Source organism: Schistocerca serialis, unplaced genomic scaffold, assembly GCF_023864345.2.
Source record: "Schistocerca serialis cubense isolate TAMUIC-IGC-003099 unplaced genomic scaffold, iqSchSeri2.2 HiC_scaffold_1364, whole genome shotgun sequence".
In the NCBI taxonomy this organism is placed as follows: Eukaryota; Metazoa; Arthropoda; class Insecta; order Orthoptera; family Acrididae; genus Schistocerca; species Schistocerca serialis.
This window is the reverse complement of record NW_026047585.1, coordinates 71,086-91,257: the sequence shown is the minus strand read 5'-3', so window position 1 is coordinate 91,257 and position 20,172 is coordinate 71,086. Positions and strand designations below refer to the sequence as shown.

The following is a 20,172-nucleotide window of genomic DNA, read 5'->3' as shown; positions in this document are numbered from 1 at the left end:
CTTGAAAAAAGCTACTAGTGCAATTTTCGCGTTCTGACATTAAGGTGAAGGCGCCGACTCGCACGTTTTCCAGGCGCGAAGTGTCTAGTATTTTTGATATTTATATCGTTTAACGCTAATATATAACTGAGAGATAATGATTACGCAATATTTTGCTCGATTAGACGTCTTTAGCCAGGCAGAGTATAATACTTTTCCTTAAGTTATGGGAACAGAAAGATCGTGAAAGGGGGTATAGCTCAGTCGTAGAGCATTCGACTGCAGATCGAGAGGTCCCCGGTTCAATCCCGGGTGCCCCCTTCATTTTTCAGTATCTCGAAAAAACAAATGACGATTGTCGCGGTGAGTTGCAAATACATGTTTGAGATGCACCCTGCACGCCATACCGAAGGCTTTGGAGCAACATTTCAATGGGGGGGATCGCAGCCCAGGGTCTTGCAGGTCATCGTCCTCCCGCCATGAGGTCGAACTGTACGAAATCCACTTGCTTGGGGGAAGAATCTTGTACACTGAATTTTGTAGAATATGGTGATAGGCAAAAGTTTTCTTGTACTGCTGCACGGAGAAACAAAAATTGGAGGAGCTGGGATTTGAACCCAGGACTTTCTGCATGCGAAGCAGACACTCTACCACTGAGTTACACCCCCGCCAGAGCAAGTACATCTGGGACGAGTGTCTCGTGGATCCTACTGTCATTATTTCTTAGGTTTGAACGGTACAGTAAGTGTTGGAGGAACCTATTCATGACAAGACCTAAGCAGCGTCGACTCCGTGGCGCAACGGTAGCGCGTCTGACTCCAGATCAGAAGGTTGCGTGTTCAAATCACGTCGGGGTCACAATGAAATTTTCGTTTACGAAAGCCATAGGCGAGTATGTCAGTTTAATCAGATACCAAACGATTACGGAGAACGGACGAACAGAACTTGCTTGAAAAAAGCTACTAGTGCAATTTTCGCGTTCTGACATTAAGGTGAAGGCGCCGACTCGCACGTTTTCCAGGCGCGAAGTGTCTAGTATTTTTGATATTTATATCGTTTAACGCTAATATATAACTGAGAGATAATGATTACGCAATATTTTGCTCGATTAGACGTCTTTAGCCAGGCAGAGTATAATACTTTTCCTTAAGTTATGGGAACAGAAAGATCGTGAAAGGGGGTATAGCTCAGTCGTAGAGCATTCGACTGCAGATCGAGAGGTCCCCGGTTCAATCCCGGGTGCCCCCTTCATTTTTCAGTATCTCGAAAAAACAAATGACGATTGTCGCGGTGAGTTGCAAATACATGTTTGAGATGCACCCTGCACGCCATACCGAAGGCTTTGGAGCAACATTTCAATGGGGGGGATCGCAGCCCAGGGTCTTGCAGGTCATCGTCCTCCCGCCATGAGGTCGAACTGTACGAAATCCACTTGCTTGGGGGAAGAATCTTGTACACTGAATTTTGTAGAATATGGTGATAGGCAAAAGTTTTCTTGTACTGCTGCACGGAGAAACAAAAATTGGAGGAGCTGGGATTTGAACCCAGGACTTTCTGCATGCGAAGCAGACACTCTACCACTGAGTTACACCCCCGCCAGAGCAAGTACATCTGGGACGAGTGTCTCGTGGATCCTACTGTCATTATTTCTTAGGTTTGAACGGTACAGTAAGTGTTGGAGGAACCTATTCATGACAAGACCTAAGCAGCGTCGACTCCGTGGCGCAACGGTAGCGCGTCTGACTCCAGATCAGAAGGTTGCGTGTTCAAATCACGTCGGGGTCACAATGAAATTTTCGTTTACGAAAGCCATAGGCGAGTATGTCAGTTTAATCAGATACCAAACGATTACGGAGAACGGACGAACAGAACTTGCTTGAAAAAAGCTACTAGTGCAATTTTCGCGTTCTGACATTAAGGTGAAGGCGCCGACTCGCACGTTTTCCAGGCGCGAAGTGTCTAGTATTTTTGATATTTATATCGTTTAACGCTAATATATAACTGAGAGATAATGATTACGCAATATTTTGCTCGATTAGACGTCTTTAGCCAGGCAGAGTATAATACTTTTCCTTAAGTTATGGGAACAGAAAGATCGTGAAAGGGGGTATAGCTCAGTCGTAGAGCATTCGACTGCAGATCGAGAGGTCCCCGGTTCAATCCCGGGTGCCCCCTTCATTTTTCAGTATCTCGAAAAAACAAATGACGATTGTCGCGGTGAGTTGCAAATACATGTTTGAGATGCACCCTGCACGCCATACCGAAGGCTTTGGAGCAACATTTCAATGGGGGGGATCGCAGCCCAGGGTCTTGCAGGTCATCGTCCTCCCGCCATGAGGTCGAACTGTACGAAATCCACTTGCTTGGGGGAAGAATCTTGTACACTGAATTTTGTAGAATATGGTGATAGGCAAAAGTTTTCTTGTACTGCTGCACGGAGAAACAAAAATTGGAGGAGCTGGGATTTGAACCCAGGACTTTCTGCATGCGAAGCAGACACTCTACCACTGAGTTACACCCCCGCCAGAGCAAGTACATCTGGGACGAGTGTCTCGTGGATCCTACTGTCATTATTTCTTAGGTTTGAACGGTACAGTAAGTGTTGGAGGAACCTATTCATGACAAGACCTAAGCAGCGTCGACTCCGTGGAGCAACGGTAGCGCGTCTGACTCCAGATCAGAAGGTTGCGTGTTCAAATCACGTCGGGGTCACAATGAAATTTTCGTTTACGAAAGCCATAGGCGAGTATGTCAGTTTAATCAGATACCAAACGATTACGGAGAACGGACGAACAGAACTTGCTTGAAAAAAGCTACTAGTGCAATTTTCGCGTTCTGACATTAAGGTGAAGGCGCCGACTCGCACGTTTTCCAGGCGCGAAGTGTCTAGTATTTTTGATATTTATATCGTTTAACGCTAATATATAACTGAGAGATAATGATTACGCAATATTTTGCTCGATTAGACGTCTTTAGCCAGGCAGAGTATAATACTTTTCCTTAAGTTATGGGAACAGAAAGATCGTGAAAGGGGGTATAGCTCAGTCGTAGAGCATTCGACTGCAGATCGAGAGGTCCCCGGTTCAATCCCGGGTGCCCCCTTCATTTTTCAGTATCTCGAAAAAACAAATGACGATTGTCGCGGTGAGTTGCAAATACATGTTTGAGATGCACCCTGCACGCCATACCGAAGGCTTTGGAGCAACATTTCAATGGGGGGGATCGCAGCCCAGGGTCTTGCAGGTCATCGTCCTCCCGCCATGAGGTCGAACTGTACGAAATCCACTTGCTTGGGGGAAGAATCTTGTACACTGAATTTTGTAGAATATGGTGATAGGCAAAAGTTTTCTTGTACTGCTGCACGGAGAAACAAAAATTGGAGGAGCTGGGATTTGAACCCAGGACTTTCTGCATGCGAAGCAGACACTCTACCACTGAGTTACACCCCCGCCAGAGCAAGTACATCTGGGACGAGTGTCTCGTGGATCCTACTGTCATTATTTCTTAGGTTTGAACGGTACAGTAAGTGTTGGAGGAACCTATTCATGACAAGACCTAAGCAGCGTCGACTCCGTGGCGCAACGGTAGCGCGTCTGACTCCAGATCAGAAGGTTGCGTGTTCAAATCACGTCGGGGTCACAATGAAATTTTCGTTTACGAAAGCCATAGGCGAGTATGTCAGTTTAATCAGATACCAAACGGTTACGGAGAACGGACGAACAGAACTTGCTTGAAAAAAGCTACTAGTGCAATTTTCGCGTTCTGACATTAAGGTGAAGGCGCCGACTCGCACGTTTTCCAGGCGCGAAGTGTCTAGTATTTTTGATATTTATATCGTTTAACGCTAATATATAACTGAGAGATAATGATTACGCAATATTTTGCTCGATTAGACGTCTTTAGCCAGGCAGAGTATAATACTTTTCCTTAAGTTATGGGAACAGAAAGATCGTGAAAGGGGGTATAGCTCAGTCGTAGAGCATTCGACTGCAGATCGAGAGGTCCCCGGTTCAATCCCGGGTGCCCCCTTCATTTTTCAGTATCTCGAAAAAACAAATGACGATTGTCGCGGTGAGTTGCAAATACATGTTTGAGATGCACCCTGCACGCCATACCGAAGGCTTTGGAGCAACATTTCAATGGGGGGGATCGCAGCCCAGGGTCTTGCAGGTCATCGTCCTCCCGCCATGAGGTCGAACTGTACGAAATCCACTTGCTTGGGGGAAGAATCTTGTACACTGAATTTTGTAGAATATGGTGATAGGCAAAAGTTTTCTTGTACTGCTGCACGGAGAAACAAAAATTGGAGGAGCTGGGATTTGAACGCAGGACTTTCTGCATGCGAAGCAGACACTCTACCACTGAGTTACACCCCCGCCAGAGAAAGTACATCTGGGACGAGTGTCTCGTGGATCCTACTGTCATTATTTCTTAGGTTTGAACGGTACAGTAAGTGTTGGAGGAACCTATTCATGACAAGACCTAAGCAGCGTCGACTCCGTGGCGCAACGGTAGCGCGTCTGACTCCAGATCAGAAGGTTGCGTGTTCAAATCACGTCGGGGTCACAATGAAATTTTCGTTTACGAAAGCCATAGGCGAGTATGTCAGTTTAATCAGATACCAAACGATTACGGAGAACGGACGAACAGAACTTGCTTGAAAAAAGCTACTAGTGCAATTTTCGCGTTCTGACATTAAGGTGAAGGCGCCGACTCGCACGTTTTCCAGGCGCGAAGTGTCTAGTATTTTTGATATTTATATCGTTTAACGCTAATATATAACTGAGAGATAATGATTACGCAATATTTTGCTCGATTAGACGTCTTTAGCCAGGCAGAGTATAATACTTTTCCTTAAGTTATGGGAACAGAAAGATCGTGAAGGGGGGTATAGCTCAGTCGTAGAGCATTCGACTGCAGATCGAGAGGTCCCCGGTTCAATCCCGGGTGCCCCCTTCATTTTTCAGTATCTCGAAAAAACAAATGACGATTGTCGCGGTGAGTTGCAAATACATGTTTGAGATGCACCCTGCACGCCATACCGAAGGCTTTGGAGCAACATTTCAATGGGGGGGATCGCAGCCCAGGGTCTTGCAGGTCATCGTCCTCCCGCCATGAGGTCGAACTGTACGAAATCCACTTGCTTGGGGGAAGAATCTTGTACACTGAATTTTGTAGAATATGGTGATAGGCAAAAGTTTTCTTGTACTGCTGCACGGAGAAACAAAAATTGGAGGAGCTGGGATTTGAACCCAGGACTTTCTGCATGCGAAGCAGACACTCTACCACTGAGTTACACCCCCGCCAGAGCAAGTACATCTGGGACGAGTGTCTCGTGGATCCTACTGTCATTATTTCTTAGGTTTGAACGGTACAGTAAGTGTTGGAGGAACCTATTCATGACAAGACCTAAGCAGCGTCGACTCCGTGGCGCAACGGTAGCGCGTCTGACTCCAGATCAGAAGGTTGCGTGTTCAAATCACGTCGGGGTCACAATGAAATTTTCGTTTACGAAAGCCATAGGCGAGTATGTCAGTTTAATCAGATACCAAACGATTACGGAGAACGGACGAACAGAACTTGCTTGAAAAAAGCTACTAGTGCAATTTTCGCGTTCTGACATTAAGGTGAAGGCGCCGACTCGCACGTTTTCCAGGCGCGAAGTGTCTAGTATTTTTGATATTTATATCGTTTAACGCTAATATATAACTGAGAGATAATGATTACGCAATATTTTGCTCGATTAGACGTCTTTAGCCAGGCAGAGTATAATACTTTTCCTTAAGTTATGGGAACAGAAAGATCGTGAAGGGGGGTATAGCTCAGTCGTAGAGCATTCGACTGCAGATCGAGAGGTCCCCGGTTCAATCCCGGGTGCCCCCTTCATTTTTCAGTATCTCGAAAAAACAAATGACGATTGTCGCGGTGAGTTGCAAATACATGTTTGAGATGCACCCTGCACGCCATACCGAAGGCTTTGGAGCAACATTTCAATGGGGGGGATCGCAGCCCAGGGTCTTGCAGGTCATCGTCCTCCCGCCATGAGGTCGAACTGTACGAAATCCACTTGCTTGGGGGAAGAATCTTGTACACTGAATTTTGTAGAATATGGTGATAGGCAAAAGTTTTCTTGTACTGCTGCACGGAGAAACAAAAATTGGAGGAGCTGGGATTTGAACCCAGGACTTTCTGCATGCGAAGCAGACACTCTACCACTGAGTTACACCCCCGCAAGAGCAAGTACATCTGGGACGAGTGTCTCGTGGATCCTACTGTCATTATTTCTTAGGTTTGAACGGTACAGTAAGTGTTGGAGGAACCTATTCATGACAAGACCTAAGCAGCGTCGACTCCGTGGCGCAACGGTAGCGCGTCTGACTCCAGATCAGAAGGTTGCGTGTTCAAATCACGTCGGGGTCACAATGAAATTTTCGTTTACGAAAGCCATAGGCGAGTATGTCAGTTTAATCAGATACCAAACGATTACGGAGAACGGACGAACAGAACTTGCTTGAAAAAAGCTACTAGTGCAATTTTCGCGTTCTGACATTAAGGTGAAGGCGCCGACTCGCACGTTTTCCAGGCGCGAAGTGTCTAGTATTTTTGATATTTATATCGTTTAACGCTAATATATAACTGAGAGATAATGATTACGCAATATTTTGCTCGATTAGACGTCTTTAGCCAGGCAGAGTATAATACTTTTCCTTAAGTTATGGGAACAGAAAGATCGTGAAAGGGGGTATAGCTCAGTCGTAGAGCATTCGACTGCAGATCGAGAGGTCCCCGGTTCAATCCCGGGTGCCCCCTTCATTTTTCAGTATCTCGAAAAAACAAATGACGATTGTCGCGGTGAGTTGCAAATACATGTTTGAGATGCACCCTGCACGCCATACCGAAGGCTTTGGAGCAACATTTCAATGGGGGGGATCGCAGCCCAGGGTCTTGCAGGTCATCGTCCTCCCGCCATGAGGTCGAACTGTACGAAATCCACTTGCTTGGGGGAAGAATCTTGTACACTGAATTTTGTAGAATATGGTGATAGGCAAAAGTTTTCTTGTACTGCTGCACGGAGAAACAAAAATTGGAGGAGCTGGGATTTCAACCCAGGACTTTCTGCATGCGAAGCAGACACTCTACCACTGAGTTACACCCCCGCCAGAGCAAGTACATCTGGGACGAGTGTCTCGTGGATCCTACTGTCATTATTTCTTAGGTTTGAACGGTACAGTAAGTGTTGGAGGAACCTATTCATGACAAGACCTAAGCAGCGTCGACTCCGTGGCGCAACGGTAGCGCGTCTGACTCCAGATCAGAAGGTTGCGTGTTCAAATCACGTCGGGGTCACAATGAAATTTTCGTTTACGAAAGCCATAGGCGAGTATGTCAGTTTAATCAGATACCAAACGATTACGGAGAACGGACGAACAGAACTTGCTTGAAAAAAGCTACTAGTGCAATTTTCGCGTTCTGACATTAAGGTGAAGGCACCGACTCGCACGTTTTCCAGGCGCGAAGTGTCTAGTATTTTTGATATTTATATCGTTTAACGCTAATATATAACTGAGAGATAATGATTACGCAATATTTTGCTCGATTAGACGTCTTTAGCCAGGCAGAGTATAATACTTTTCCTTAAGTTATGGGAACAGAAAGATCGTGAAAGGGGGTATAGCTCAGTCGTAGAGCATTCGACTGCAGATCGAGAGGTCCCCGGTTCAATCCCGGGTGCCCCCTTCATTTTTCAGTATCTCGAAAAAACAAATGACGATTGTCGCGGTGAGTTGCAAATACATGTTTGAGATGCACCCTGCACGCCATACCGAAGGCTTTGGAGCAACATTTCAATGGGGGGGATCGCAGCCCAGGGTCTTGCAGGTCATCGTCCTCCCGCCATGAGGTCGAACTGTACGAAATCCACTTGCTTGGGGGAAGAATCTTGTACACTGAATTTTGTAGAATATGGTGATAGGCAAAAGTTTACTTGTACTGCTGCACGGAGAAACAAAAATTGGAGGAGCTGGGATTTGAACCCAGGACTTTCTGCATGCGAAGCAGACACTCTACCACTGAGTTACACCCCCGCCAGAGCAAGTACATCTGGGACGAGTGTCTCGTGGATCCTACTGTCATTATTTCTTAGGTTTGAACGGTACAGTAAGTGTTGGAGGAACCTATTCATGACAAGACCTAAGCAGCGTCGACTCCGTGGCGCAACGGTAGCGCGTCTGACTCCAGATCAGAAGGTTGCGTGTTCAAATCACGTCGGGGTCACAATGAAATTTTCGTTTACGAAAGCCATAGGCGAGTATGTCAGTTTAATCAGATACCAAACGATTACGGAGAACGGACGAACAGAACTTGCTTGAAAAAAGCTACTAGTGCAATTTTCGCGTTCTGACATTAAGGTGAAGGCGCCGACTCGCACGTTTTCCAGGCGCGAAGTGTCTAGTATTTTTGATATTTATATCGTTTAACGCTAATATATAACTGAGAGATAATGATTACGCAATATTTTGCTCGATTAGACGTCTTTAGCCAGGCAGAGTATAATACTTTTCCTTAAGTTATGGGAACAGAAAGATCGTGAAAGGGGGTATAGCTCAGTCGTAGAGCATTCGACTGCAGATCGAGAGGTCCCCGTTTCAATCCCGGGTGCCCCCCTTCATTTTTCAGTATCTCGAAAAAACAAATGACGATTGTCGCGGTGAGTTGCAAATACATGTTTGAGATGCACCCTGCACGCCATACCGAAGGCTTTGGAGCAACATTTCAATGGGGGGGATCGCAGCCCAGGGTCTTGCAGGTCATCGTCCTCCCGCCATGAGGTCGAACTGTACGAAATCCACTTGCTTGGGGGAAGAATCTTGTACACTGAATTTTGTAGAATATGGTGATAGGCAAAAGTTTTCTTGTACTGCTGCACGGAGAAACAAAAATTGGAGGAGCTGGGATTTGAACCCAGGACTTTCTGCATGCGAAGCAGACACTCTACCACTGAGTTACACCCCCGCCAGAGCAAGTACATCTGGGACGAGTGTCTCGTGGATCCTACTGTCATTATTTCTTAGGTTTGAACGGTACAGTAAGTGTTGGAGGAACCTATTCATGACAAGACCTAAGCAGCGTCGACTCCGTGGCGCAACGGTAGCGCGTCTGACTCCAGATCAGAAGGTTGCGTGTTCAAATCACGTCGGGGTCACAATGAAATTTTCGTTTACGAAAGCCATAGGCGAGTATGTCAGTTTAATCAGATACCAAACGATTACGGAGAACGGACGAACAGAACTTGCTTGAAAAAAGCTACTAGTGCAATTTTCGCGTTCTGACATTAAGGTGAAGGCGCCGACTCGCACGTTTTCCAGGCGCGAAGTGTCTAGTATTTTTGATATTTATATCGTTTAACGCTAATATATAACTGAGAGATAATGATTACGCAATATTTTGCTCGATTAGACGTCTTTAGCCAGGCAGAGTATAATACTTTTCCTTAAGTTATGGGAACAGAAAGATCGTGAAAGGGGGTATAGCTCAGTCGTAGAGCATTCGACTGCAGATCGAGAGGTCCCCGGTTCAATCCCGGGTGCCCCCTTCATTTTTCAGTATCTCGAAAAAACAAATGACGATTGTCGCGGTGAGTTGCAAATACATGTTTGAGATGCACCCTGCACGCCATACCGAAGGCTTTGGAGCAACATTTCAATGGGGGGGATCGCAGCCCAGGGTCTTGCAGGTCATCGTCCTCCCGCCATGAGGTCGAACTGTACGAAATCCACTTGCTTGGGGGAAGAATCTTGTACACTGAATTTTGTAGAATATGGTGATAGGCAAAAGTTTTCTTGTACTGCTGCACGGAGAAACAAAAATTGGAGGAGCTGGGATTTGAACCCAGGACTTTCTGCATGCGAAGCAGACACTCTACCACTGAGTTACACCCCCGCCAGAGCAAGTACATCTGGGACGAGTGTCTCGTGGATCCTACTGTCATTATTTCTTAGGTTTGAACGGTACAGTAAGTGTTGGAGGAACCTATTCATGACAAGACCTAAGCAGCGTCGACTCCGTGGCGCAACGGTAGCGCGTCTGACTCCAGATCAGAAGGTTGCGTGTTCAAATCACGTCGGGGTCACAATGAAATTTTCGTTTACGAAAGCCATAGGCGAGTATGTCAGTTTAATCAGATACCAAACGATTACGGAGAACGGACGAACAGAACTTGCTTGAAAAAAGCTACTAGTGCAATTTTCGCGTTCTGACATTAAGGTGAAGGCGCCGACTCGCACGTTTTCCAGGCGCGAAGTGTCTAGTATTTTTGATATTTATATCGTTTAACGCTAATATATAACTGAGAGATAATGATTACGCAATATTTTGCTCGATTAGACGTCTTTAGCCAGGCAGAGTATAATACTTTTCCTTAAGTTATGGGAACAGAAAGATCGTGAAAGGGGGTATAGCTCAGTCGTAGAGCATTCGACTGCAGATCGAGAGGTCCCCGGTTCAATCCCGGGTGCCCCCTTCATTTTTCAGTATCTCGAAAAAACAAATGACGATTGTCGCGGTGAGTTGCAAATACATGTTTGAGATGCACCCTGCACGCCATACCGAAGGCTTTGGAGCAACATTTCAATGGGGGGGATCGCAGCCCAGGGTCTTGCAGGTCATCGTCCTCCCGCCATGAGGTCGAACTGTACGAAATCCACTTGCTTGGGGGAAGAATCTTGTACACTGAATTTTGTAGAATATGGTGATAGGCAAAAGTTTTCTTGTACTGCTGCACGGAGAAACAAAAATTGGAGGAGCTGGGATTTGAACCCAGGACTTTCTGCATGCGAAGCAGACACTCTACCACTGAGTTACACCCCCGCCAGAGCGAGTACATCTGGGACGAGTGTCTCGTGGATCCTACTGTCATTATTTCTTAGGTTTGAACGGTACAGTAAGTGTTGGAGGAACCTATTCATGACAAGACCTAAGCAGCGTCGACTCCGTGGCGCAACGGTAGCGCGTCTGACTCCAGATCAGAAGGTTGCGTGTTCAAATCACGTCGGGGTCACAATGAAATTTTCGTTTACGAAAGCCATAGGCGAGTATGTCAGTTTAATCAGATACCAAACGATTACGGAGAACGGACGAACAGAACTTGCTTGAAAAAAGCTACTAGTGCAATTTTCGCGTTCTGACATTAAGGTGAAGGCGCCGACTCGCACGTTTTCCAGGCGCGAAGTGTCTAGTATTTTTGATATTTATATCGTTTAACGCTAATATATAACTGAGAGATAATGATTACGCAATATTTTGCTCGATTAGACGTCTTTAGCCAGGCAGAGTATAATACTTTTCCTTAAGTTATGGGAACAGAAAGATCGTGAAAGGGAGTATAGCTCAGTCGTAGAGCATTCGACTGCAGATCGAGAGGTCCCCGGTTCAATCCCGGGTGCCCCCTTCATTTTTCAGTATCTCGAAAAAACAAATGACGATTGTCGCGGTGAGTTGCAAATACATGTTTGAGATGCACCCTGCACGCCATACCGAAGGCTTTGGAGCAACATTTCAATGGGGGGGATCGCAGCCCAGGGTCTTGCAGGTCATCGTCCTCCCGCCATGAGGTCGAACTGTACGAAATCCACTTGCTTGGGGGAAGAATCTTGTACACTGAATTTTGTAGAATATGGTGATAGGCAAAAGTTTTCTTGTACTGCTGCACGGAGAAACAAAAATTGGAGGAGCTGGGATTTGAACCCAGGACTTTCTGCATGCGAAGCAGACACTCTACCACTGAGTTACACCCCCGCCAGAGCGAGTACATCTGGGACGAGTGTCTCGTGGATCCTACTGTCATTATTTCTTAGGTTTGAACGGTACAGTAAGTGTTGGAGGAACCTATTCATGACAAGACCTAAGCAGCGTCGACTCCGTGGCGCAACGGTAGCGCGTCTGACTCCAGATCAGAAGGTTGCGTGTTCAAATCACGTCGGGGTCACAATGAAATTTTCGTTTACGAAAGCCATAGGCGAGTATGTCAGTTTAATCAGATACCAAACGATTACGGAGAACGGACGAACAGAACTTGCTTGAAAAAAGCTACTAGTGCAATTTTCGCGTTCTGACATTAAGGTGAAGGCGCCGACTCGCACGTTTTCCAGGCGCGAAGTGTCTAGTATTTTTGATATTTATATCGTTTAACGCTAATATATAACTGAGAGATAATGATTACGCAATATTTTGCTCGATTAGACGTCTTTAGCCAGGCAGAGTATAATACTTTTCCTTAAGTTATGGGAACAGAAAGATCGTGAAAGGGGGTATAGCTCAGTCGTAGAGCATTCGACTGCAGATCGAGAGGTCCCCGGTTCAATCCCGGGTGCCCCCTTCATTTTTCAGTATCTCGAAAAAACAAATGACGATTGTCGCGGTGAGTTGCAAATACATGTTTGAGATGCACACTGCACGCCATACCGAAGGCTTTGGAGCAACATTTCAATGGGGGGGATCGCAGCCCAGGGTCTTGCAGGTCATCGTCCTCCCGCCATGAGGTCGAACTGTACGAAATCCACTTGCTTGGGGGAAGAATCTTGTACACTGAATTTTGTAGAATATGGTGATAGGCAAAAGTTTTCTTGTACTGCTGCACGGAGAAACAAAAATTGGAGGAGCTGGGATTTGAACCCAGGACTTTCTGCATGCGAAGCAGACACTCTACCACTGAGTTACACCCCCGCCAGAGCGAGTACATCTGGGACGAGTGTCTCGTGGATCCTACTGTCATTATTTCTTAGGTTTGAACGGTACAGTAAGTGTTGGAGGAACCTATTCATGACAAGACCTAAGCAGCGTCGACTCCGTGGCGCAACGGTAGCGCGTCTGACTCCAGATCAGAAGGTTGCGTGTTCAAATCACGTCGGGGTCACAATGAAATTTTCGTTTACGAAAGCCATAGGCGAGTATGTCAGTTTAATCAGATACCAAACGATTACGGAGAACGGACGAACAGAACTTGCTTGAAAAAAGCTACTAGTGCAATTTTCGCGTTCTGACATTAAGGTGAAGGCGCCGACTCGCACGTTTTCCAGGCGCGAAGTGTCTAGTATTTTTGATATTTATATCGTTTAACGCTAATATATAACTGAGAGATAATGATTACGCAATATTTTGCTCGATTAGACGTCTTTAGCCAGGCAGAGTATAATACTTTTCCTTAAGTTATGGGAACAGAAAGATCGTGAAAGGGGGTATAGCTCAGTCGTAGAGCATTCGACTGCAGATCGAGAGGTCCCCGGTTCAATCCCGGGTGCCCCCTTCATTTTTCAGTATCTCGAAAAAACAAATGACGATTGTCGCGGTGAGTTGCAAATACATGTTTGAGATGCACCCTGCACGCCATACCGAAGGCTTTGGAGCAACATTTCAATGGGGGGGATCGCAGCCCAGGGTCTTGCAGGTCATCGTCCTCCCGCCATGAGGTCGAACTGTACGAAATCCACTTGCTTGGGGGAAGAATCTTGTACACTGAATTTTGTAGAATATGGTGATAGGCAAAAGTTTTCTTGTACTGCTGCACGGAGAAACAAAAATTGGAGGAGCTGGGATTTGAACCCAGGACTTTCTGCATGCGAAGCAGACACTCTACCACTGAGTTACACCCCCGCCAGAGCAAGTACATCTGGGACGAGTGTCTCGTGGATCCTACTGTCATTATTTCTTAGGTTTGAACGGTACAGTAAGTGTTGGAGGAACCTATTCATGACAAGACCTAAGCAGCTTCGACTCCGTGGCGCAACGGTAGCGCGTCTGACTCCAGATCAGAAGGTTGCGTGTTCAAATCACGTCGGGGTCACAATGAAATTTTCGTTTACGAAAGCCATAGGCGAGTATGTCAGTTTAATCAGATACCAAACGATTACGGAGAACGGACGAACAGAACTTGCTTGAAAAAAGCTACTAGTGCAATTTTCGCGTTCTGACATTAAGGTGAAGGCGCCGACTCGCACGTTTTCCAGGCGCGAAGTGTCTAGTATTTTTGATATTTATATCGTTTAACGCTAATATATAACTGAGAGATAATGATTACGCAATATTTTGCTCGATTAGACGTCTTTAGCCAGGCAGAGTATAATACTTTTCCTTAAGTTATGGGAACAGAAAGATCGTGAAAGGGGGTATAGCTCAGTCGTAGAGCATTCGACTGCAGATCGAGAGGTCCCCGGTTCAATCCCGGGTGCCCCCTTCATTTTTCAGTATCTCGAAAAAACAAATGACGATTGTCGCGGTGAGTTGCAAATACATGTTTGAGATGCACCCTGCACGCCATACCGAAGGCTTTGGAGCAACATTTCAATGGGGGGGATCGCAGCCCAGGGTCTTGCAGGTCATCGTCCTCCCGCCATGAGGTCGAACTGTACGAAATCCACTTGCTTGGGGGAAGAATCTTGTACACTGAATTTTGTAGAATATGGTGATAGGCAAAAGTTTTCTTGTACTGCTGCACGGAGAAACAAAAATTGGAGGAGCTGGGATTTGAACCCAGGACTTTCTGCATGCGAAGCAGACACTCTACCACTGAGTTACACCCCCGCCAGAGCAAGTACATCTGGGACGAGTGTCTCGTGGATCCTACTGTCATTATTTCTTAGGTTTGAACGGTACAGTAAGTGTTGGAGGAACCTATTCATGACAAGACCTAAGCAGCGTCGACTCCGTGGCGCAACGGTAGCGCGTCTGACTCCAGATCAGAAGGTTGCGTGTTCAAATCACGTCGGGGTCACAATGAAATTTTCGTTTACGAAAGCCATAGGCGAGTATGTCAGTTTAATCTCATACCAAACGATTACGGAGAACGGACGAACAGAACTTGCTTGAAAAAAGCTACTAGTGCAATTTTCGCGTTCTGACATTAAGGTGAAGGCGCCGACTCGCACGTTTTCCAGGCGCGAAGTGTCTAGTATTTTTGATATTTATATCGTTTAACGCTAATATATAACTGAGAGATAATGATTACGCAATATTTTGCTCGATTAGACGTCTTTAGCCAGGCAGAGTATAATACTTTTCCTTAAGTTATGGGAACAGAAAGATCGTGAAAGGGGGTATAGCTCAGTCGTAGAGCATTCGACTGCAGATCGAGAGGTCCCCGGTTCAATCCCGGGTGCCCCCTTCATTTTTCAGTATCTCGAAAAAACAAATGACGATTGTCGCGGTGAGTTGCAAATACATGTTTGAGATGCACCCTGCACGCCATACCGAAGGCTTTGGAGCAACATTTCAATGGGGGGGATCGCAGCCCAGGGTCTTGCAGGTCATCGTCCTCCCGCCATGAGGTCGAACTGTACGAAATCCACTTGCTTGGGGGAAGAATCTTGTACACTGAATTTTGTAGAATATGGTGATAGGCAAAAGTTTTCTTGTACTGCTGCACGGAGAAACAAAAATTGGAGGAGCTGGGATTTGAACCCAGGACTTTCTGCATGCGAAGCAGACACTCTACCACTGAGTTACACCCCCGCCAGAGCAAGTACATCTGGGACGAGTGTCTCGTGGATCCTACTGTCATTATTTCTTAGGTTTGAACGGTACAGTAAGTGTTGGAGGAACCTATTCATGACAAGACCTAAGCAGCGTCGACTCCGTGGCGCAACGGTAGCGCGTCTGACTCCAGATCAGAAGGTTGCGTGTTCAAATCACGTCGGGGTCACAATGAAATTTTCGTTTACGAAAGCCATAGGCGAGTATGTCAGTTTAATCTCATACCAAACGATTACGGAGAACGGACGAACAGAACTTGCTTGAAAAAAGCTACTAGTGCAATTTTCGCGTTCTGACATTAAGGTGAAGGCGCCGACTCGCACGTTTTCCAGGCGCGAAGTGTCTAGTATTTTTGATATTTATATCGTTTAACGCTAATATATAACTGAGAGATAATGATTACGCAATATTTTGCTCGATTAGACGTCTTTAGCCAGGCAGAGTATAATACTTTTCCTTAAGTTATGGGAACAGAAAGATCGTGAAAGGGGGTATAGCTCAGTCGTAGAGCATTCGACTGCAGATCGAGAGGTCCCCGGTTCAATCCCGGGTGCCCCCTTCATTTTTCAGTATCTCGAAAAAACAAATGACGATTGTCGCGGTGAGTTGCAAATACATGTTTGAGATGCACCCTGCACGCCATACCGAAGGCTTTGGAGCAACATTTCAATGGGGGGGATCGCAGCCCAGGGTCTTGCAGGTCATCGTCCTCCCGCCATGAGGTCGAACTGTACGAAATCCACTTGCTTGGGGGAAGAATCTTGTACACTGAATTTTGTAGAATATGGTGATAGGCAAAAGTTTTCTTGTACTGCTGCACGGAGAAACAAAAATTGGAGGAGCTGGGATTTGAACCCAGGACTTTCTGCATGCGAAGCAGACACTCTACCACTGAGTTACACCCCCGCCAGAGCAAGTACATCTGGGACGAGTGTCTCGTGGATCCTACTGTCATTATTTCTTAGGTTTGAACGGTACAGTAAGTGTTGGAGGAACCTATTCATGACAAGACCTAAGCAGCGTCGACTCCGTGGCGCAACGGTAGCGCGTCTGACTCCAGATCAGAAGGTTGCGTGTTCAAATCACGTCGGGGTCACAATGAAATTTTCGTTTACGAAAGCCATAGGCGAGTATGTCAGTTTAATCAGATACCAAACGATTACGGAGAACGGACGAACAGAACTTGCTTGAAAAAAGCTACTAGTGCAATTTTCGCGTTCTGACATTAAGGTGAAGGCGCCGACTCGCACGTTTTCCAGGCGCGAAGTGTCTAGTATTTTTGATATTTATATCGTTTAACGCTAATATATAACTGAGAGATAATGATTACGCAATATTTTGCTCGATTAGACGTCTTTAGCCAGGCAGAGTATAATACTTTTCCTTAAGTTATGGGAACAGAAAGATCGTGAAAGGGGGTATAGCTCAGTCGTAGAGCATTCGACTGCAGATCGAGAGGTCCCCGGTTCAATCCCGGGTGCCCCCTTCATTTTTCAGTATCTCGAAAAAACAAATGACGATTGTCGCGGTGAGTTGCAAATACATGTTTGAGATGCACCCTGCACGCCATACCGAAGGCTTTGGAGCAACATTTCAATGGGGGGGATCGCAGCCCAGGGTCTTGCAGGTCATCGTCCTCCCGCCATGAGGTCGAACTGTACGAAATCCACTTGCTTGGGGGAAGAATCTTGTACACTGAATTTTGTAGAATATGGTGATAGGCAAAAGTTTTCTTGTACTGCTGCACGGAGAAACAAAAATTGGAGGAGCTGGGATTTGAACCCAGGACTTTCTGCATGCGAAGCAGACACTCTACCACTGAGTTACACCCCCGCCAGAGCAAGTACATCTGGGACGAGTGTCTCGTGGATCCTACTGTCATTATTTCTTAGGTTTGAACGGTACAGTAAGTGTTGGAGGAACCTATTCATGACAAGACCTAAGCAGCGTCGACTCCGTGGCGCAACGGTAGCGCGTCTGACTCCAGATCAGAAGGTTGCGTGTTCAAATCACGTCGGGGTCACAATGAAATTTTCGTTTACGAAAGCCATAGGCGAGTATGTCAGTTTAATCAGATACCAAACGATTACGGAGAACGGACGAACAGAACTTGCTTGAAAAAAGCTACTAGTGCAATTTTCGCGTTCTGACATTAAGGTGAAGGCGCCGACTCGCACGTTTTCCAGGCGCGAAGTGTCTAGTATTTTTGATATTTATATCGTTTAACGCTAATATATAACTGAGAGATAATGATTACGCAATATTTTGCTCGATTAGACGTCTTTAGCCAGGCAGAGTATAATACTTTTCCTTAAGTTATGGGAACAGAAAGATCGTGAAAGGGGGTATAGCTCAGTCGTAGAGCATTCGACTGCAGATCGAGAGGTCCCCGGTTCAATCCCGGGTGCCCCCTTCATTTTTCAGTATCTCGAAAAAACAAATGACGATTGTCGCGGTGAGTTGCAAATACATGTTTGAGATGCACCCTGCACGCCATACCGAAGGCTTTGGAGCAACATTTCAATGGGGGGGATCGCAGCCCAGGGTCTTGCAGGTCATCGTCCTCCCGCCATGAGGTCGAACTGTACGAAATCCACTTGCTTGGGGGAAGAATCTTGTACACTGAATTTTGTAGAATATGGTGATAGGCAAAAGTTTTCTTGTACTGCTGCACGGAGAAACAAAAATTGGAGGAGCTGGGATTTGAACCCAGGACTTTCTGCATGCGAAGCAGACACTCTACCACTGAGTTACACCCCCGCCAGAGCAAGTACATCTGGGACGAGTGTCTCGTGGATCCTACTGTCATTATTTCTTAGGTTTGAACGGTACAGTAAGTGTTGGAGGAACCTATTCATGACAAGACCTAAGCAGCGTCGACTCCGTGGCGCAACGGTAGCGCGTCTGACTCCAGATCAGAAGGTTGCGTGTTCAAATCACGTCGGGGTCACAATGAAATTTTCGTTTACGAAAGCCATAGGCGAGTATGTCAGTTTAATCAGATACCAAACGATTACGGAGAACGGACGAACAGAACTTGCTTGAAAAAAGCTACTAGTGCAATTTTCGCGTTCTGACATTAAGGTGAAGGCGCCGACTCGCACGTTTTCCAGGCGCGAAGTGTCTAGTATTTTTGATATTTATATCGTTTAACGCTAATATATAACTGAGAGATAATGATTACGCAATATTTTGCTCGATTAGACGTCTTTAGCCAGGCAGAGTATAATACTTTTCCTTAAGTTATGGGAACAGAAAGATCGTGAAAGGGGGTATAGCTCAGTCGTAGAGCATTCGACTGCAGATCGAGAGGTCCCCGGTTCAATCCCGGGTGCCCCCTTCATTTTTCAGTATCTCGAAAAAACAAATGACGATTGTCGCGGTGAGTTGCAAATACATGTTTGAGATGCACCCTGCACGCCATACCGAAGGCTTTGGAGCAACATTTCAATGGGGGGGATCGCAGCCCAGGGTCTTGCAGGTCATCGTCCTCCCGCCATGAGGTCGAACTGTACGAAATCCACTTGCTTGGGGGAAGAATCTTGTACACTGAATTTTGTAGAATATGGTGATAGGCAAAAGTTTTCTTGTACTGCTGCACGGAGAAACAAAAATTGGAGGAGCTGGGATTTGAACCCAGGACTTTCTGCATGCGAAGCAGACACTCTACCACTGAGTTACACCCCCGCCAGAGCAAGTACATCTGGGACGAGTGTCTCGTGGATCCTACTGTTATTATTTCTTAGGTTTGAACGGTACAGTAAGTGTTGGAGGAACCTATTCACGACAAGACCTAAGCAGCGTCGACTCCGTGGCGCAACGGTAGCGCGTCTGACTCCAGATCAGAAGGTTGCGTGTTCAAATCACGTCGGGGTCACAATGAAATTTTCGTTTACGAAAGCCATAGGCGAGTATGTCAGTTTAATCAGATACCAAACGATTACGGAGAACGGACGAACAGAACTTGCTTGAAAAAAGCTACTAGTGCAATTTTCGCGTTCTGACATTAAGGTGAAGGCGCCGACTCGCACGTTTTCCAGGCGCGAAGTGTCTAGTATTTTTGATATTTATATCGTTTAACGCTAATATATAACTGAGAGATAATGATTACGCAATATTTTGCTCGATTAGACGTCTTTAGCCAGGCAGAGTATAATACTTTTCCTTAAGTTATGGGAACAGAAAGATCGTGAAAGGGGGTATAGCTCAGTCGTAGAGCATTCGACTGCAGATCGAGAGGTCCCCGGTTCAATCCCGGGTGCCCCCTTCATTTTTCAGTATCTCGAAAAAACAAATGACGATTGTCGCGGTGAGTTGCAAATACATGTTTGAGATGCACCCTGCACGCCATACCGAAGGCTTTGGAGCAACATTTCAATGGGGGGGATCGCAGCCCAGGGTCTTGCAGGTCATCGTCCTCCCGCCATGAGGTCGAACTGTACGAAATCCACTTGCTTGGGGGAAGAATCTTGTACACTGAATTTTGTAGAATATGGTGATAGGCAAAAGTTTTCTTGTACTGCTGCACGGAGAAACAAAAATTGGAGGAGCTGGGATTTGAACCCAGGACTTTCTGCATGCGAAGCAGACACTCTACCACTGAGTTACACCCCCGCCAGAGCAAGTACATCTGGGACGAGTGTCTCGTGGATCCTACTGTCATTATTTCTT

General features: G+C 46.1%; 65 non-coding genes across 65 annotated transcripts; 43 read left to right on the top strand and 22 right to left on the bottom strand.

Moving 5' to 3' along the window:
* Positions 1–228: 228 nt before the first annotated feature.
* On the top strand, positions 229–300 carry Trnac-gca (transfer RNA cysteine (anticodon GCA)). The gene has a single exon. It is a non-coding gene; the product is annotated as a tRNA-Cys (tRNA).
* A 275-nt stretch (positions 301–575) lies between these two features.
* On the bottom strand, positions 576–647 carry Trnaa-cgc (transfer RNA alanine (anticodon CGC)). The gene has a single exon. It is a non-coding gene; the product is annotated as a tRNA-Ala (tRNA).
* Positions 648–765: 118 nt separating this feature from the next.
* On the top strand, positions 766–837 carry Trnaw-cca (transfer RNA tryptophan (anticodon CCA)). The gene has a single exon. It is a non-coding gene; the product is annotated as a tRNA-Trp (tRNA).
* A 318-nt stretch (positions 838–1,155) lies between these two features.
* Trnac-gca (transfer RNA cysteine (anticodon GCA)) lies at positions 1,156–1,227 on the top strand. Its single transcript has one exon. It is a non-coding gene; the product is annotated as a tRNA-Cys (tRNA).
* Positions 1,228–1,502: 275 nt separating this feature from the next.
* Trnaa-cgc (transfer RNA alanine (anticodon CGC)) lies at positions 1,503–1,574 on the bottom strand. The gene has a single exon. It is a non-coding gene; the product is annotated as a tRNA-Ala (tRNA).
* Positions 1,575–1,692: 118 nt separating this feature from the next.
* Trnaw-cca (transfer RNA tryptophan (anticodon CCA)) lies at positions 1,693–1,764 on the top strand. The gene has a single exon. It is a non-coding gene; the product is annotated as a tRNA-Trp (tRNA).
* Positions 1,765–2,082: 318 nt separating this feature from the next.
* Trnac-gca (transfer RNA cysteine (anticodon GCA)) lies at positions 2,083–2,154 on the top strand. Its single transcript has one exon. It is a non-coding gene; the product is annotated as a tRNA-Cys (tRNA).
* Positions 2,155–2,429: 275 nt separating this feature from the next.
* Trnaa-cgc (transfer RNA alanine (anticodon CGC)) lies at positions 2,430–2,501 on the bottom strand. Its single transcript has one exon. It is a non-coding gene; the product is annotated as a tRNA-Ala (tRNA).
* Positions 2,502–2,619: 118 nt separating this feature from the next.
* On the top strand, positions 2,620–2,691 carry Trnaw-cca (transfer RNA tryptophan (anticodon CCA)). The gene has a single exon. It is a non-coding gene; the product is annotated as a tRNA-Trp (tRNA).
* A 318-nt stretch (positions 2,692–3,009) lies between these two features.
* Trnac-gca (transfer RNA cysteine (anticodon GCA)) lies at positions 3,010–3,081 on the top strand. The gene has a single exon. It is a non-coding gene; the product is annotated as a tRNA-Cys (tRNA).
* A 275-nt stretch (positions 3,082–3,356) lies between these two features.
* On the bottom strand, positions 3,357–3,428 carry Trnaa-cgc (transfer RNA alanine (anticodon CGC)). Its single transcript has one exon. It is a non-coding gene; the product is annotated as a tRNA-Ala (tRNA).
* A 118-nt stretch (positions 3,429–3,546) lies between these two features.
* Positions 3,547–3,618, top strand: Trnaw-cca (transfer RNA tryptophan (anticodon CCA)). The gene has a single exon. It is a non-coding gene; the product is annotated as a tRNA-Trp (tRNA).
* A 318-nt stretch (positions 3,619–3,936) lies between these two features.
* On the top strand, positions 3,937–4,008 carry Trnac-gca (transfer RNA cysteine (anticodon GCA)). Its single transcript has one exon. It is a non-coding gene; the product is annotated as a tRNA-Cys (tRNA).
* Positions 4,009–4,283: 275 nt separating this feature from the next.
* Trnaa-cgc (transfer RNA alanine (anticodon CGC)) lies at positions 4,284–4,355 on the bottom strand. The gene has a single exon. It is a non-coding gene; the product is annotated as a tRNA-Ala (tRNA).
* Positions 4,356–4,473: 118 nt separating this feature from the next.
* On the top strand, positions 4,474–4,545 carry Trnaw-cca (transfer RNA tryptophan (anticodon CCA)). The gene has a single exon. It is a non-coding gene; the product is annotated as a tRNA-Trp (tRNA).
* Positions 4,546–4,863: 318 nt separating this feature from the next.
* Trnac-gca (transfer RNA cysteine (anticodon GCA)) lies at positions 4,864–4,935 on the top strand. The gene has a single exon. It is a non-coding gene; the product is annotated as a tRNA-Cys (tRNA).
* Positions 4,936–5,210: 275 nt separating this feature from the next.
* On the bottom strand, positions 5,211–5,282 carry Trnaa-cgc (transfer RNA alanine (anticodon CGC)). The gene has a single exon. It is a non-coding gene; the product is annotated as a tRNA-Ala (tRNA).
* A 118-nt stretch (positions 5,283–5,400) lies between these two features.
* Positions 5,401–5,472, top strand: Trnaw-cca (transfer RNA tryptophan (anticodon CCA)). The gene has a single exon. It is a non-coding gene; the product is annotated as a tRNA-Trp (tRNA).
* A 318-nt stretch (positions 5,473–5,790) lies between these two features.
* Positions 5,791–5,862, top strand: Trnac-gca (transfer RNA cysteine (anticodon GCA)). The gene has a single exon. It is a non-coding gene; the product is annotated as a tRNA-Cys (tRNA).
* A 275-nt stretch (positions 5,863–6,137) lies between these two features.
* On the bottom strand, positions 6,138–6,209 carry Trnaa-cgc (transfer RNA alanine (anticodon CGC)). The gene has a single exon. It is a non-coding gene; the product is annotated as a tRNA-Ala (tRNA).
* Positions 6,210–6,327: 118 nt separating this feature from the next.
* Trnaw-cca (transfer RNA tryptophan (anticodon CCA)) lies at positions 6,328–6,399 on the top strand. Its single transcript has one exon. It is a non-coding gene; the product is annotated as a tRNA-Trp (tRNA).
* A 318-nt stretch (positions 6,400–6,717) lies between these two features.
* Positions 6,718–6,789, top strand: Trnac-gca (transfer RNA cysteine (anticodon GCA)). Its single transcript has one exon. It is a non-coding gene; the product is annotated as a tRNA-Cys (tRNA).
* Positions 6,790–7,064: 275 nt separating this feature from the next.
* Positions 7,065–7,136, bottom strand: Trnaa-cgc (transfer RNA alanine (anticodon CGC)). Its single transcript has one exon. It is a non-coding gene; the product is annotated as a tRNA-Ala (tRNA).
* Positions 7,137–7,254: 118 nt separating this feature from the next.
* Positions 7,255–7,326, top strand: Trnaw-cca (transfer RNA tryptophan (anticodon CCA)). Its single transcript has one exon. It is a non-coding gene; the product is annotated as a tRNA-Trp (tRNA).
* Positions 7,327–7,644: 318 nt separating this feature from the next.
* On the top strand, positions 7,645–7,716 carry Trnac-gca (transfer RNA cysteine (anticodon GCA)). Its single transcript has one exon. It is a non-coding gene; the product is annotated as a tRNA-Cys (tRNA).
* Positions 7,717–7,991: 275 nt separating this feature from the next.
* On the bottom strand, positions 7,992–8,063 carry Trnaa-cgc (transfer RNA alanine (anticodon CGC)). The gene has a single exon. It is a non-coding gene; the product is annotated as a tRNA-Ala (tRNA).
* A 118-nt stretch (positions 8,064–8,181) lies between these two features.
* On the top strand, positions 8,182–8,253 carry Trnaw-cca (transfer RNA tryptophan (anticodon CCA)). Its single transcript has one exon. It is a non-coding gene; the product is annotated as a tRNA-Trp (tRNA).
* A 318-nt stretch (positions 8,254–8,571) lies between these two features.
* Trnac-gca (transfer RNA cysteine (anticodon GCA)) lies at positions 8,572–8,643 on the top strand. The gene has a single exon. It is a non-coding gene; the product is annotated as a tRNA-Cys (tRNA).
* A 276-nt stretch (positions 8,644–8,919) lies between these two features.
* On the bottom strand, positions 8,920–8,991 carry Trnaa-cgc (transfer RNA alanine (anticodon CGC)). Its single transcript has one exon. It is a non-coding gene; the product is annotated as a tRNA-Ala (tRNA).
* Positions 8,992–9,109: 118 nt separating this feature from the next.
* On the top strand, positions 9,110–9,181 carry Trnaw-cca (transfer RNA tryptophan (anticodon CCA)). Its single transcript has one exon. It is a non-coding gene; the product is annotated as a tRNA-Trp (tRNA).
* A 318-nt stretch (positions 9,182–9,499) lies between these two features.
* On the top strand, positions 9,500–9,571 carry Trnac-gca (transfer RNA cysteine (anticodon GCA)). The gene has a single exon. It is a non-coding gene; the product is annotated as a tRNA-Cys (tRNA).
* A 275-nt stretch (positions 9,572–9,846) lies between these two features.
* On the bottom strand, positions 9,847–9,918 carry Trnaa-cgc (transfer RNA alanine (anticodon CGC)). The gene has a single exon. It is a non-coding gene; the product is annotated as a tRNA-Ala (tRNA).
* A 118-nt stretch (positions 9,919–10,036) lies between these two features.
* Positions 10,037–10,108, top strand: Trnaw-cca (transfer RNA tryptophan (anticodon CCA)). Its single transcript has one exon. It is a non-coding gene; the product is annotated as a tRNA-Trp (tRNA).
* A 318-nt stretch (positions 10,109–10,426) lies between these two features.
* On the top strand, positions 10,427–10,498 carry Trnac-gca (transfer RNA cysteine (anticodon GCA)). Its single transcript has one exon. It is a non-coding gene; the product is annotated as a tRNA-Cys (tRNA).
* A 275-nt stretch (positions 10,499–10,773) lies between these two features.
* Trnaa-cgc (transfer RNA alanine (anticodon CGC)) lies at positions 10,774–10,845 on the bottom strand. The gene has a single exon. It is a non-coding gene; the product is annotated as a tRNA-Ala (tRNA).
* Positions 10,846–10,963: 118 nt separating this feature from the next.
* Positions 10,964–11,035, top strand: Trnaw-cca (transfer RNA tryptophan (anticodon CCA)). Its single transcript has one exon. It is a non-coding gene; the product is annotated as a tRNA-Trp (tRNA).
* A 318-nt stretch (positions 11,036–11,353) lies between these two features.
* Positions 11,354–11,425, top strand: Trnac-gca (transfer RNA cysteine (anticodon GCA)). The gene has a single exon. It is a non-coding gene; the product is annotated as a tRNA-Cys (tRNA).
* A 275-nt stretch (positions 11,426–11,700) lies between these two features.
* Trnaa-cgc (transfer RNA alanine (anticodon CGC)) lies at positions 11,701–11,772 on the bottom strand. The gene has a single exon. It is a non-coding gene; the product is annotated as a tRNA-Ala (tRNA).
* A 118-nt stretch (positions 11,773–11,890) lies between these two features.
* Positions 11,891–11,962, top strand: Trnaw-cca (transfer RNA tryptophan (anticodon CCA)). Its single transcript has one exon. It is a non-coding gene; the product is annotated as a tRNA-Trp (tRNA).
* A 318-nt stretch (positions 11,963–12,280) lies between these two features.
* On the top strand, positions 12,281–12,352 carry Trnac-gca (transfer RNA cysteine (anticodon GCA)). Its single transcript has one exon. It is a non-coding gene; the product is annotated as a tRNA-Cys (tRNA).
* A 275-nt stretch (positions 12,353–12,627) lies between these two features.
* Trnaa-cgc (transfer RNA alanine (anticodon CGC)) lies at positions 12,628–12,699 on the bottom strand. The gene has a single exon. It is a non-coding gene; the product is annotated as a tRNA-Ala (tRNA).
* Positions 12,700–12,817: 118 nt separating this feature from the next.
* Positions 12,818–12,889, top strand: Trnaw-cca (transfer RNA tryptophan (anticodon CCA)). Its single transcript has one exon. It is a non-coding gene; the product is annotated as a tRNA-Trp (tRNA).
* A 318-nt stretch (positions 12,890–13,207) lies between these two features.
* On the top strand, positions 13,208–13,279 carry Trnac-gca (transfer RNA cysteine (anticodon GCA)). The gene has a single exon. It is a non-coding gene; the product is annotated as a tRNA-Cys (tRNA).
* Positions 13,280–13,554: 275 nt separating this feature from the next.
* On the bottom strand, positions 13,555–13,626 carry Trnaa-cgc (transfer RNA alanine (anticodon CGC)). Its single transcript has one exon. It is a non-coding gene; the product is annotated as a tRNA-Ala (tRNA).
* A 118-nt stretch (positions 13,627–13,744) lies between these two features.
* Positions 13,745–13,816, top strand: Trnaw-cca (transfer RNA tryptophan (anticodon CCA)). The gene has a single exon. It is a non-coding gene; the product is annotated as a tRNA-Trp (tRNA).
* A 318-nt stretch (positions 13,817–14,134) lies between these two features.
* Positions 14,135–14,206, top strand: Trnac-gca (transfer RNA cysteine (anticodon GCA)). Its single transcript has one exon. It is a non-coding gene; the product is annotated as a tRNA-Cys (tRNA).
* Positions 14,207–14,481: 275 nt separating this feature from the next.
* On the bottom strand, positions 14,482–14,553 carry Trnaa-cgc (transfer RNA alanine (anticodon CGC)). The gene has a single exon. It is a non-coding gene; the product is annotated as a tRNA-Ala (tRNA).
* A 118-nt stretch (positions 14,554–14,671) lies between these two features.
* Positions 14,672–14,743, top strand: Trnaw-cca (transfer RNA tryptophan (anticodon CCA)). The gene has a single exon. It is a non-coding gene; the product is annotated as a tRNA-Trp (tRNA).
* Positions 14,744–15,061: 318 nt separating this feature from the next.
* Trnac-gca (transfer RNA cysteine (anticodon GCA)) lies at positions 15,062–15,133 on the top strand. Its single transcript has one exon. It is a non-coding gene; the product is annotated as a tRNA-Cys (tRNA).
* A 275-nt stretch (positions 15,134–15,408) lies between these two features.
* On the bottom strand, positions 15,409–15,480 carry Trnaa-cgc (transfer RNA alanine (anticodon CGC)). The gene has a single exon. It is a non-coding gene; the product is annotated as a tRNA-Ala (tRNA).
* Positions 15,481–15,598: 118 nt separating this feature from the next.
* Positions 15,599–15,670, top strand: Trnaw-cca (transfer RNA tryptophan (anticodon CCA)). The gene has a single exon. It is a non-coding gene; the product is annotated as a tRNA-Trp (tRNA).
* A 318-nt stretch (positions 15,671–15,988) lies between these two features.
* Trnac-gca (transfer RNA cysteine (anticodon GCA)) lies at positions 15,989–16,060 on the top strand. The gene has a single exon. It is a non-coding gene; the product is annotated as a tRNA-Cys (tRNA).
* Positions 16,061–16,335: 275 nt separating this feature from the next.
* Trnaa-cgc (transfer RNA alanine (anticodon CGC)) lies at positions 16,336–16,407 on the bottom strand. Its single transcript has one exon. It is a non-coding gene; the product is annotated as a tRNA-Ala (tRNA).
* A 118-nt stretch (positions 16,408–16,525) lies between these two features.
* On the top strand, positions 16,526–16,597 carry Trnaw-cca (transfer RNA tryptophan (anticodon CCA)). The gene has a single exon. It is a non-coding gene; the product is annotated as a tRNA-Trp (tRNA).
* A 318-nt stretch (positions 16,598–16,915) lies between these two features.
* Positions 16,916–16,987, top strand: Trnac-gca (transfer RNA cysteine (anticodon GCA)). Its single transcript has one exon. It is a non-coding gene; the product is annotated as a tRNA-Cys (tRNA).
* A 275-nt stretch (positions 16,988–17,262) lies between these two features.
* Trnaa-cgc (transfer RNA alanine (anticodon CGC)) lies at positions 17,263–17,334 on the bottom strand. Its single transcript has one exon. It is a non-coding gene; the product is annotated as a tRNA-Ala (tRNA).
* Positions 17,335–17,452: 118 nt separating this feature from the next.
* Positions 17,453–17,524, top strand: Trnaw-cca (transfer RNA tryptophan (anticodon CCA)). The gene has a single exon. It is a non-coding gene; the product is annotated as a tRNA-Trp (tRNA).
* A 318-nt stretch (positions 17,525–17,842) lies between these two features.
* Positions 17,843–17,914, top strand: Trnac-gca (transfer RNA cysteine (anticodon GCA)). The gene has a single exon. It is a non-coding gene; the product is annotated as a tRNA-Cys (tRNA).
* A 275-nt stretch (positions 17,915–18,189) lies between these two features.
* On the bottom strand, positions 18,190–18,261 carry Trnaa-cgc (transfer RNA alanine (anticodon CGC)). The gene has a single exon. It is a non-coding gene; the product is annotated as a tRNA-Ala (tRNA).
* Positions 18,262–18,379: 118 nt separating this feature from the next.
* Trnaw-cca (transfer RNA tryptophan (anticodon CCA)) lies at positions 18,380–18,451 on the top strand. Its single transcript has one exon. It is a non-coding gene; the product is annotated as a tRNA-Trp (tRNA).
* Positions 18,452–18,769: 318 nt separating this feature from the next.
* Trnac-gca (transfer RNA cysteine (anticodon GCA)) lies at positions 18,770–18,841 on the top strand. Its single transcript has one exon. It is a non-coding gene; the product is annotated as a tRNA-Cys (tRNA).
* A 275-nt stretch (positions 18,842–19,116) lies between these two features.
* Positions 19,117–19,188, bottom strand: Trnaa-cgc (transfer RNA alanine (anticodon CGC)). Its single transcript has one exon. It is a non-coding gene; the product is annotated as a tRNA-Ala (tRNA).
* Positions 19,189–19,306: 118 nt separating this feature from the next.
* Positions 19,307–19,378, top strand: Trnaw-cca (transfer RNA tryptophan (anticodon CCA)). Its single transcript has one exon. It is a non-coding gene; the product is annotated as a tRNA-Trp (tRNA).
* Positions 19,379–19,696: 318 nt separating this feature from the next.
* Positions 19,697–19,768, top strand: Trnac-gca (transfer RNA cysteine (anticodon GCA)). The gene has a single exon. It is a non-coding gene; the product is annotated as a tRNA-Cys (tRNA).
* A 275-nt stretch (positions 19,769–20,043) lies between these two features.
* Trnaa-cgc (transfer RNA alanine (anticodon CGC)) lies at positions 20,044–20,115 on the bottom strand. Its single transcript has one exon. It is a non-coding gene; the product is annotated as a tRNA-Ala (tRNA).
* Between the last annotated feature and the right edge of the window lie 57 nt (positions 20,116–20,172).